The 10863-nt window shown below is 43.0% G+C and overlaps 1 protein-coding gene across 1 annotated transcript in view; it reads right to left on the reverse strand.

The window, feature by feature from the left end:
* FAM168B (family with sequence similarity 168 member B) overlaps positions 1-10863 on the reverse strand; it is a 29972-nt gene extending 19109 nt beyond the window's left edge. The window contains exon 1 of the mRNA XM_018554833.1: positions 10710-10863. The gene's annotated coding sequence lies outside the window, so the exon portion shown is untranslated. The remainder of the gene's footprint in view (positions 1-10709) is intronic.

The raw sequence follows: 10863 nt of genomic DNA on the forward strand, positions 1-10863 counted from the left end.
AAAAAAAAAAAAAAAAAATCTATCTAATTGGTTTCCTTAGGCAAGCAGCAATGGTTATTTCATCAAAATCTAAATTAGGCCAAAATCTCAATCTAAAAATGTGCCACAAAACTGCTAAATAATTTTTGTGTAATAGATTGTCTTATTTTAATAAACATTCCCATCTTCAGTGTAGATATGTAATTTTCTAAGCGACGTATAAAAAAAACATATGGCTAGATAAAGCAATGATTACCAACTACTCACAATAGAGTTTACATAAAATGGACTACAGTCTGACAGGGGTGTGGAAATTTTTGAAAAAACTACTTGTCCAAGGGCTAAAGCAGGGGTCATATCTACTTGTCCTTCATGACAATCTACTTTTCCCAGTACAAAAAAAAAAAAGTTTTAAAAGTTTAAAACAAGGGATGCACCAATACCGTTTTTTGGGTATAGAGTACCGATATTTTGCTTTCGGTACTCACGGAGTATCGGTGCTTCCGTTGGCATGGAGCAGGCTTTCAGAGCAATCAGGAAGCCGGGCAGCGGGTAATGAGATGCTACCCGGCTTCCTGACTGCCAGGGAAGCCGACTCCATGTTGTTTGGCCGGCTTGATTGTGAATGGCTGGGAAGCCGGGTTCCCGGCCAATCATCATCGAGCCAGCTTGTTAGCCAATCAGGAAATCTGGCGGAGAGTAATGACCTGATTAGCCGGGAAGGCTCGATGCTGATTGGCGGCCAATCAGCAAGGAGCTGGCTTCCCAGCCAATCACCTGACCACGCTGACCAATGAGTGCTTGCAATTTGCGAGCAAAATTCAAAATGCATAGGGCAGGAATGCGCTGGATAGTTCGGGGTAAGGACACCTGTACTGGCGGAGGGTAAAGTATAGCTGGCAGGTGGGGGGGCAGGTGTGTGTGTGAGCGTTGTGCTGCCCAGGTACCACAATATGGCACACAGTGAAATGGCAGCAGGACTCACACAATTGCCTATGTGTGTGTTTAAAGGATCGCCGATTCTCGCTTCATACAAGTGAAATGATTAGATCACTTGTATGAAAACGAGCGGCGGCTCCACAATATACATTTAGCTCTGCTTGTCGGGAGCAGGGCGGAATGTATTAAAAAACTACTCGCCCGGAGCCCGAAATTTCCTGTCCCGGACGATAGGAATTCCACACCCCTGGTCTGAGTAATCAAGCAGCCAAGTGTAGACTAGATGGACTAGACCCGGGGTCTGCACTACTAGCCAGGCCTTAAGAGTTACTCGCCACCACTTGACCACCTATAACCCCTACCCTGCCCCGGCCTTAACTCCGCCCCTAAACACACCCTCTAACAACTAGTTGGAGATTGTATTTAAATATGACAATTTCTGACTTTAACCAATCAGCACAAAACAAAACCAACAATGTGCAACAGTGCAATGCCACCAAACACGGAATTTACAAGAAATAAAAAGCGGTAACAGAAGGTACCTAATGTACTGTTTTAAAATTCAATGTATGGCTATTTGCAGTGAAATATACGGTAACCAAATACACTGTATAAGGCATTGTGCCGAATTTATTTCTGCATGCCCATGTACTATCACGGTTCATACACATGGTCGTAATTGACATCTATGCAGGATCTTTCTGGCAAACGCATCTAAGGCCTCACACACAACGCAAGAGCAAAATTGTACATTGCGTATATATACGCATATACGCGCGTATCTGTGTTCACTATATGCAATCATGAAATGCATCATTCGCAATAGAGATTTTATTGGACTGTACGCGCGTGAAATACAAAGAACTACGCTGCCATACGCTGTTCCATTCTGTTTTTGCGCATTTTTACGCTACGCAAATATACGGCTCCATACGCAGCTATGTGTATGGAGCCATTTATTTGCATATGGTACAGTAGGAGCGGCAGTGTGAATGAGCCCTAATGGTCAATAAAGTGCTCCTGAAAACATGTGTATAGGTCCACAAAATGTTTCAATTCCTCCATTTCAAATGCACATGTGTATCCCACCTCAACCTAACCACTGAACCTTTACATTCTCACATAATTCATTCCCACAGCTACCTATTGTATCATTTCCTCCTCCTCTTTTAGATAACAGACTCTTTTTTTTCCATTTTAATCTTACGGATGTTTATGCAATGTAAATGCATCTCAGTGCAGAGGCTCATAGCATGTAGGGCTGCAACAACTAATCGATAGAGAATGGTTGTCAACAATAGTTGATTTGCAGGCACTGCTGTTCTGCTCCTCTGTTCTCCTCCCCGCTGGTGCTAGCTGCAGCAGTCTGTGTCCATTTCAATTTGGCTATGGCACCCACCTACTGCATGCTGTCAATCAGCAGAGGAGGACCTGAAGGAGAACTTTCTCCTTCAGTTCGCTCCTCTGCTGATTGACAGCAGGCACTGGGTATTTCATTCTAAAAAAATAAAAACCTATTTACATTCTAAATAAAAGATGGCATTTCATTTTTTTTTTTTTATTTAGCAGATAAAAGGGGGGGAGAAAAAAAAAAAAAAAAAAAAAAAAAATGAAAATTATTAGTTGCAGCCCTAATTGCATGCAGTACTGCTGTGTTCAGATCTGTAAAAAAACGAAAAAAAAAAAAACCTATATACCAGACATTCTTAACCAGGGTGCGGTGTCACACTGGGGTGCCTCAAAATGTTGAGGTAGAGGGACTGTGATGCAAAGGGTGACTGGAGACTGAAGTAAAAAGGGAACACTCATATGAAAGTAGGGCTTCTGATGCTACAGATGCAAAGGGTGACTGATGTGAAGGGGGAAATCTTAAATTATAGGGGGCACTTTGATGTGAAGGGGAAACCAATTTTGTGTGTTTTTGGGTAGGGTATATACTAGATTGTAGCCTTTTAATATTCACGTGGACCCCAGGGAACATATCATGTAAAGATGTAACAGTAAGAAAGTCATTTTAGAGCTTGGCTTAATACTAAGAGGACAAATCACAAGGTCAGGGGAATTTCAACCAATCAATGTTACTGTCATTAAACCAGCTTACAAAGTGCTGAGTAGCAGCACAACTGAAAAATCAATTACAAGGAAAACACATCAGGATAAACATTCTGTTTTATAGAGTTCATACAATATATTGCCAATGGAAAAACGATACTTCTTAGTGTTGCAAGTAACACCTTTAGATTTACCAGTGTATACACTTACCGAGTAAATAAAATGAAAAAACACATAAACCTCGACATTAGAGACCGGATGTGCCGACTACGCACTAGGAACATTTAAATCACAAAACAAATAAAAAAACAAATTCATGAGCAATTATAAAAAAATATTCTAAAGTAAATAATTTTGTGATGTGACCTTCATTAAACCATTCTATCAATCAGATACATTTGATTAAATCATCAAACATATCAAATTTTACTCACAAATCATTATGACCTTCTACAATGGTGTATACAGGGCAATACCAGCAGCTCAACTCCAGCTATACACCCCCCCAACACACACACTACAAGGGTTAATAGATTATTTAATGTTGGGGGGCAGAATACAGGCAGTCCCCGAGTTACGAACATCCGAGTTACGTACGACTCCTACTTACGAATGGAGGTCCCAGGCTGTTCCACTAGTTGTAATGCTGCGCTGCTCGCGCCGACGTTCGTAGTACTGTACCCCCTGTACATTACAGGAAGTTGGTTAGACGTGCAGACGAGGAGTGGGTCTGGTCCGTAGTACTATACCTCCTGTACATTACATGAAGTTGCTAGATGTGCAGACGAGGAGTGGGTCTGGTTCGTAGTACTGTACCTCCTGTACATTACATGATCTGGTTCGTAGTACTATACCTCCTGTACATTACATGAAGTTGCTAGATGTGCAGACGAGGAGTGGGTCTGGTTCATAGTACTGTACCTCCTGTACATTACATGAAGTTGCTAGATGTGCAGACGAGGAGTGGGTCTGGTTCGTAGTACTGTACCCCCTGTACAATACAGGAAGTTGGTTAGACATGTAGACGAGGAGTGGGTCTGGTCCGTAGTACTATACCTCCTGTACATTACATGAAGTTGGTTAGATGTGCAGACGAGGAGTGGTTCTGGTTCGTAGTACTGTACCTCCTGTACATTACATGAAGTTGCTAGATGTGCAGACGAGGAGTGGGTCTGGTTCGTAGTACTGTACCCCCTTTACAATACAGGAAGTTGCTAGACGTGCAGACGAGGAGTGGGTCTGGTTCGTAGTACTGTACCCCCTTTACAATACAGGAAGTTGCTAGACGTGCAGACGAGGAGTGGGTCTGGTTCGTAGTACTGTACCCCCTTTACAATACAGGAAGTTGCTAGACGTGCAGACGAGGAGTGGGTCTGGTTCGTAGTACTGTACCCCCTTTACAATACAGGAAGTTGCTAGACGTGCAGACGAGGAGTGGGTCTGGTTCGTAGTACTGTACCCCCTTTACAATACAGGAAGTTGCTAGACGTGCAGACGAGGAGTGGGTCTGGTTCGTAGTACTGTACCCCCTTTACAATACAGGAAGTTGCTAGACGTGCAGACGAGGAGTGGGTCTGGTTCGTAGTACTGTACGCGGTAAAAAAATGCGCAACGCGCGTTTCCGTGGGCTACTTGGCTGTATCACAATGGAAACGTGAGACCAAAACGCCCCAAAGAAGTACATGTACTTCTTTTGGCGTAGGCCGTTTTGTATCGCGTTCGGACGGGCGGAAATACGCCAAGGTGTGAACCAGACCCATTGAATACAATGGGATTTAGATGTTTGAGCGTTTTGTAGAGCGTTCGTCGAGCGTTGAACGCGCTACAAAACGTTCAGGTGTGAACCAGGCCTAAAACATTTTTTACCTGTTCCAACTTCAACTTAAGAACAAACCTACAATCCCTATCTTGTTCGTAACCCGGGGACCGCCTGTATAGTAAAATATCTTGTTACTTGTACCCCAGCAACCACTACTCTTCTCCTCCCTCAGACACTCCCAGGATGTGGCCAGGCCCTTGGTGTCTTCAAGTACAATGCAGGATAGTAAGTGACGACATCAGATCTACCACCGATTGAGCAGAGAAGCAGTTTCAGGGGACAGCTTGTACAGCATGGAGGAATGTTGCAGAAGCGAGGAATAGGGGGAAGTAGTTCACCTTATTCATCACTCGCTCCCAAACTATATATACTAATAGCGTAGTAGTTAGCACATCTGCCTTGCAGCACTAGGGGTCCCTGGTTTAAACCCCGATGCCAGCAGGTTCCACCCACACTCCAAAGACATGCTGGTAGGTTAATTGGCTTCTGTCTAAATTGGCCCTTGTATGTACGTGAGATAGGGACCTTAGATTGTAAACTCCTTAAAAGCATGGACTGATGTGAATGTAAAGTGCTGAGGAAATGGTCGGCGCTACATAAATACCTGTAATAACCCTTGTTTTGCAAGGGAGAGAAGGTATTCCTACTGGAAGGTGAATTTTCAAGTATAGTTGGAGTTCTGCTTTAAATTTCATTCACCAGCCATATAAAATCTCAAGACTAATCAATTCGCAAGTCCTGCAGGCAGACAGATAGCTCAGTGAAATGCATCTGAGAATGACGGGCAGCAACCAGCACTATGCGATGTACTTCTTAATAGGCTGATGGTTTAGTATTATGCGGTATATTGCACTATAGATGGACCTTTTTACAAGGTCACAATGACTTGCAAATCCAGTTTTTCAACAATTTGAGATTTGTAATAAAAGGAAGTTTTTTTTTTTTTCAATCCCAGTTCTAATGTGGTATTATGAAAGTCTCTTAATTACTTTGTTTGGTTGTATAATCTAGGAATGTGAATACCATTCAAAATCAATTGACTCATCTGCTTGTTAATCTATGTTCTGAAGTAAATGTATTAAATTATCAGAACTATCAGTGGTAGGTTGACTTGAACCTTTCATTTCTTTGCTGGCTGAAAGCGAGTGAAACAGAAACCAAATGGGTTAATATCTGCCAACAAACATTCACATGGACTCTAACACCACATATCCGAGAACTACCTAGAATCTGCAGCTCATAATCCTATCCTTAAAAGGTGGCCATACATTGTACAATTTTCAAACAACAATTGAACAATTGATGGTACGTCACCGATTTTCGTTTTTAAAACTATGATCAAAATTTTTCGATCGGTCAGGCCCAGGACCTGCACGGCGGGTCTCCCCTGATGTATCGGAGGGAGATCATCAGGCTTCCAGCCGCTGATCTCTCCTCCGATCACTGGACCCGGAAGTGACGTGTATTACATCACTTCCAGTGTCACTGTGCACATTTACCGGCTCCTAGAGCCAGGAGAAGAAGCTGGTGAAGCAGACCTCTGCTTCCTCAGCTTCTTAGGTGTCCCTAGGTTACATTTGGGGTCTGAAAGACCTCTGATGTCTCTATAAAAAGAGGGCGCGTTACATCCTATTTGCTATTACATAGGGGGCTTGTTAGCTCACTATATGACAGCAATAAAGTTGTGTAAACAAAAAAAAATTAAAGAAAATGCAAAGTCCCCCGCCCCCCTCATACAATGCAAACACGCGTCTAATGCGCCTACGTGCAAAAACAAAAATTGCGCCACACGTTACATAGCGCCACGAAAGTCTGAGTGAGAGCAATAATTTTAGGGCCATCAATCATGGTTACCACTAAACTGATAAATAGTAAAAGCATCTAAAGCGTCGCCTATGGGAAATTTGGGATATTGTAGTCTTGTGTAGTTTCACAGACGCACACAATTTTACATCTTGACATGTTTGGTATCTATTTACCCAACGTGACCCCCCCGTCTTTTAGATTTTACCAAAAATGTGGGTATTATATTCTGTACACTATATTTCATTTTAGTGTATTTAAAAATACAGGTTTGATAAACTCAACATAAAAAATTGCAACTAGCATCTTTTTATTCTACAAGGCCTCTGCTTTCAGAAAATGCAGAGGGGCTCTGAGGCTGTTTTCTAGCCAAAAATACAGATTTGATCATGTGTGTGCACATGTAAGAAATTGCTCCGGTCAGCAAGTGGTTAGACTTACCTTAAATGTTGCCTCTTGATCCGATCATCATCTTCCTTCCAGTAGTTTTCCGGAGTCCCTCCAGCGCTGGTGTCAGTCTCTGATCCAGTGTCGACTGCCGCGTCGTGTGTCCCACCGTGTCTGTCAGCATGCACTGACTCGTATTGTGTCTCTCCTCCCGGCCGAACATCTCTACTGGCGCCCGCCCCATCATGATGCTCGAGAATCTTCAGAACTTCGGACGTGAGCGAGCAGCAGAGACAGGAAGTAAAACCTTTTTTGGAAACTATTTTGTTGTTGTTTTTACACAAGTCTACTTCTAGCAAGCCATAGATATATGCAAAAAGAATGGAGTTTAATTCAACTTTAATATGGAATTCAGGAGCCAGTCTTGATTTTATTAAGGAGCCAGCTCCATTAACAACCAGAGCATTGGCTACCTGGCTCCTGGTTATTGCCCAGCCCTACTTTAATGATACCTAATTTTCCTCTATTCTCCATCAGTCCAACCCAAAACATCACTAAGACAGCAACCTACCTTAAGCAGAAATCAGGGGGGAGCCCCCTGGAGCTATTAGGCCCCTTTCATCTGGGCTGAGCAGGAAAGAGTCCTAGCAGTATGGACCGTAGACACATCCGTGTTTCTTGGACCCGGCCGAAGTTGGGGGGTAACCCAACTAGAATTGGGTCCGCCTGAAAAACTGACAGGCTGCGCATGTGAAAGGGGCCTTAGTCATAATGAATGGAAGCTGTATTCAGCATATTAGCACATTATGGCAGGCTTAAATGCCAAAGTGATCCCCCTGCAGTGCTTGCAACCCAAAACCACCCCCCACTACCCCCCTCGGCCAGCTCTTCTATCCTTGTCACGGTTTCAAGCCCTCAGCGACGTCATTGAGCGTGCCCCAATGATGCAACTCCCGTGCGCATATTGGGTCAGTGCATTGAGCTGCACATGCACGGCTCAACGTACAGAAAAAAATAAATAGCTAAATGGCAGCAAGATGTTTTTATGGTAGGACTGCAACAGATTAATCGATAATAGATTATGAGAATAGTTGTCAACTATTATCATCATCGATTAGTTGGTTGGGGTGTCATTAACTGCTGCCCAGCTTCTTTATTACCCGGGAAGCGGACTGCATGTTTTTTGGTCGGCTTGATGCTGATTGGCTGGGAAATCGCCTTCATGTTCCCTCGTGGCACTAACCGGTCAGAGGAAATTTCCCTGTGACTGGAAGTTGTGGTATCAGAGCATTGGAGCGAGTACAAGTACTCACCCAAATACTCGGTATCAGTGCATCCCTATTTTATTTTTTACTTTTTTCCCTCCCACCTTACATATACATACCTTGGATCTGTTCATAGTCAAGGTTTAACTCTGACAATATTCTCATCCACTTATTGTTTAAATAGAGTTTTAATTATAAAGGTTCTGTTAAACGGAAATTGTTCTCCATGTCCTAAAGGGGATGGAAAACTGTCCATAATTTTTCTGGTAAGAGAACACCAACACGTGGTACCAATCATTCGTGCAATAAGACGTGTGACCACAGCTTTCTGTCTCTATGGAGATTATTCATAACGCATTGAATGGAAAGTGATTGAAAGACACAATTACGGGGCATGTGGCCTGATGTCCCCGTTTATCATCGTGGAGTAATCAGAGCAAAGAAAGACTTCTGCAGTGGGACTGATCATTGAATAAATGCAATAAATGGACAGCACAGTAGCTCAGTGATTAGCATGTCTGCTTAGCAGCACTGGGGTCCTAGGTTCAATTACTAGTGAGGACACGAATTGCATGTTCTCCCTGTGCTTGTGTGTGTTTCTACAGGTACTTCAGTGTCCTTTCAAAAGACATGCTGGAAGGTTAAAGTGGAACTAAACTTGCAAAAAAAAAACATTGCAGACAGGCACATTAATGCAGAAGATATACTATTTATTTTTACCGATATTTATATAGCACTGAAAATGTACGCAGTGCTTTACAAATCAGCATATAGCATGTCACCTCAGCAATAAAACAAACCTATCTACCTGTTCGCAATCTTCTTTAGAATGTACATTCGCAGCACACCTCAGTGCCAGAATGAACAAACTGCCGTGCGCATGAGCAGCTAATTTGGCCAGTCAAGACAGTCTAAGGACTGGCACCCAGAAGTGGCGCCGGCTAGGGAAAACGAGGTAAGCTCCGCTTCAATTGGTTCATACATAAATTGGTCCCCATTATGTATTTAGGACAAGGACTTTACATAGCAAGCTCCTCAAGGACAGGGACTGATGTGAATGTGCAACCATGTTAAAATCATCAGCATTATATAGATACCTGTAATAAAATAAAAAATGGAGATCTACTATTAGAGCAATCTCTGGCCATGTATGACGGATCACTATATACCCTCATCTATAATGGAGATCTACTAATATCAGAGCAATCACTGGCCATGTATGACGGATCACTATATACCCTCATCTATAATGGAGAGCTACTAATATCAGAGCAATCTCTGGCCATGTATGACGGATCACTATATAACCTCATCTATAATGGAGAGCTACAAATATCAGAGCAATCTCTGGCTATGTATGACGGATCACTATATACCCTCATCTATAATGGAGATCTAATATTAGAGCAATCTCTGGCCATGTATGACGGATCACTATATACAATCATCTATAATGGAGATGCACTAATATCAGAGCAATCTCTGGCCATGTATGACAGATCACTATATACCCTCATCTATAATGGAGATCTTCTAATATCAGAGCAATCTCAGGCTATGTATGACGGATCACTATATACCCTCGTCTATAATGAAGATCTACGAATATCAGAGCAATCTCTGGTCATGTATGACGGATCACTATATACCCTCATCTATAATGGAGATCTACTAATATCAGAGCAATCTCTGGTTATGTATGACTGATCATTAAATGTAATCATCTATAATGGAGATCTACTAATATCAGAGCAATCTCTGGTCATGTATGACTGATGGTATGTAATCATTTGTAATGGAGATCTGATATCAGAGCATTCCCTCGTCATGTACGACTGATCATCTATAAAAGGAGATTCTTTGGCCATGTATGACTGATTAAATGTAATCATCTGTAAAGGAGATCTAATATCAGAGCATGCTCTGGTCATGTATGACTGATCATTATATACAATCACCTATAAAAAGGAGATTCTCTGGTCATGTATGACATGATGATGATGATATGTAATCATCTGTAAAGGAGATCGAATATCGGGTCATTCTCTGGTCATGTATGTAGAGGTCTTGCTGTCAGCAAGGTAGCATGTAGATATGCTCTTACAATGACTCTCTACATTACATTTACAGACAATGTACACATAGCAAACACCAATTCCTACGCTGGAAGCTGAAAGGCCATCTATAATGGAGACATTATATGCCTCCATTGTCCCCTGTGCAGTGCCAGCTGTGGATTGAGCCCTCCATGGTGTGTCCACACAGTGGACTCCTCTATCGTCAGTGTTGTCCCTGTATACTGGACAGATGCCGAGCCGGTAAATAATCCCGGGCTGCGGATGGAGGGGATACACTGGATGGGGTAGACTAGGCCTCATCCTGGCTAGGAGTGATCCCTGTCAAGGAGCTCCAGCTAAAAGCAGCGTCCGACCCTCCCTTCCTCCACCCCCAGGCCGCTCTCTCACCTCACGGGTACGGTCAGGACTCGGTCAGACTTCGTTCAGGACGCGGCGCTCTCCACACACGGATTTTCTTCCTTTCTTTTAGGGGGGGAGGGGGATACCGCGCAGCAACAACCTACAGGCACGTGTCGTCACTTCCTGCCGGAGCCGCCAGATT

The sequence above is a fragment of the Nanorana parkeri genome, unplaced genomic scaffold, assembly GCF_000935625.1.
Source record: "Nanorana parkeri isolate BGI_ZX_2015 unplaced genomic scaffold, ASM93562v1 scaffold174, whole genome shotgun sequence".
Taxonomy (NCBI): domain Eukaryota; kingdom Metazoa; phylum Chordata; class Amphibia; order Anura; family Dicroglossidae; genus Nanorana; species Nanorana parkeri.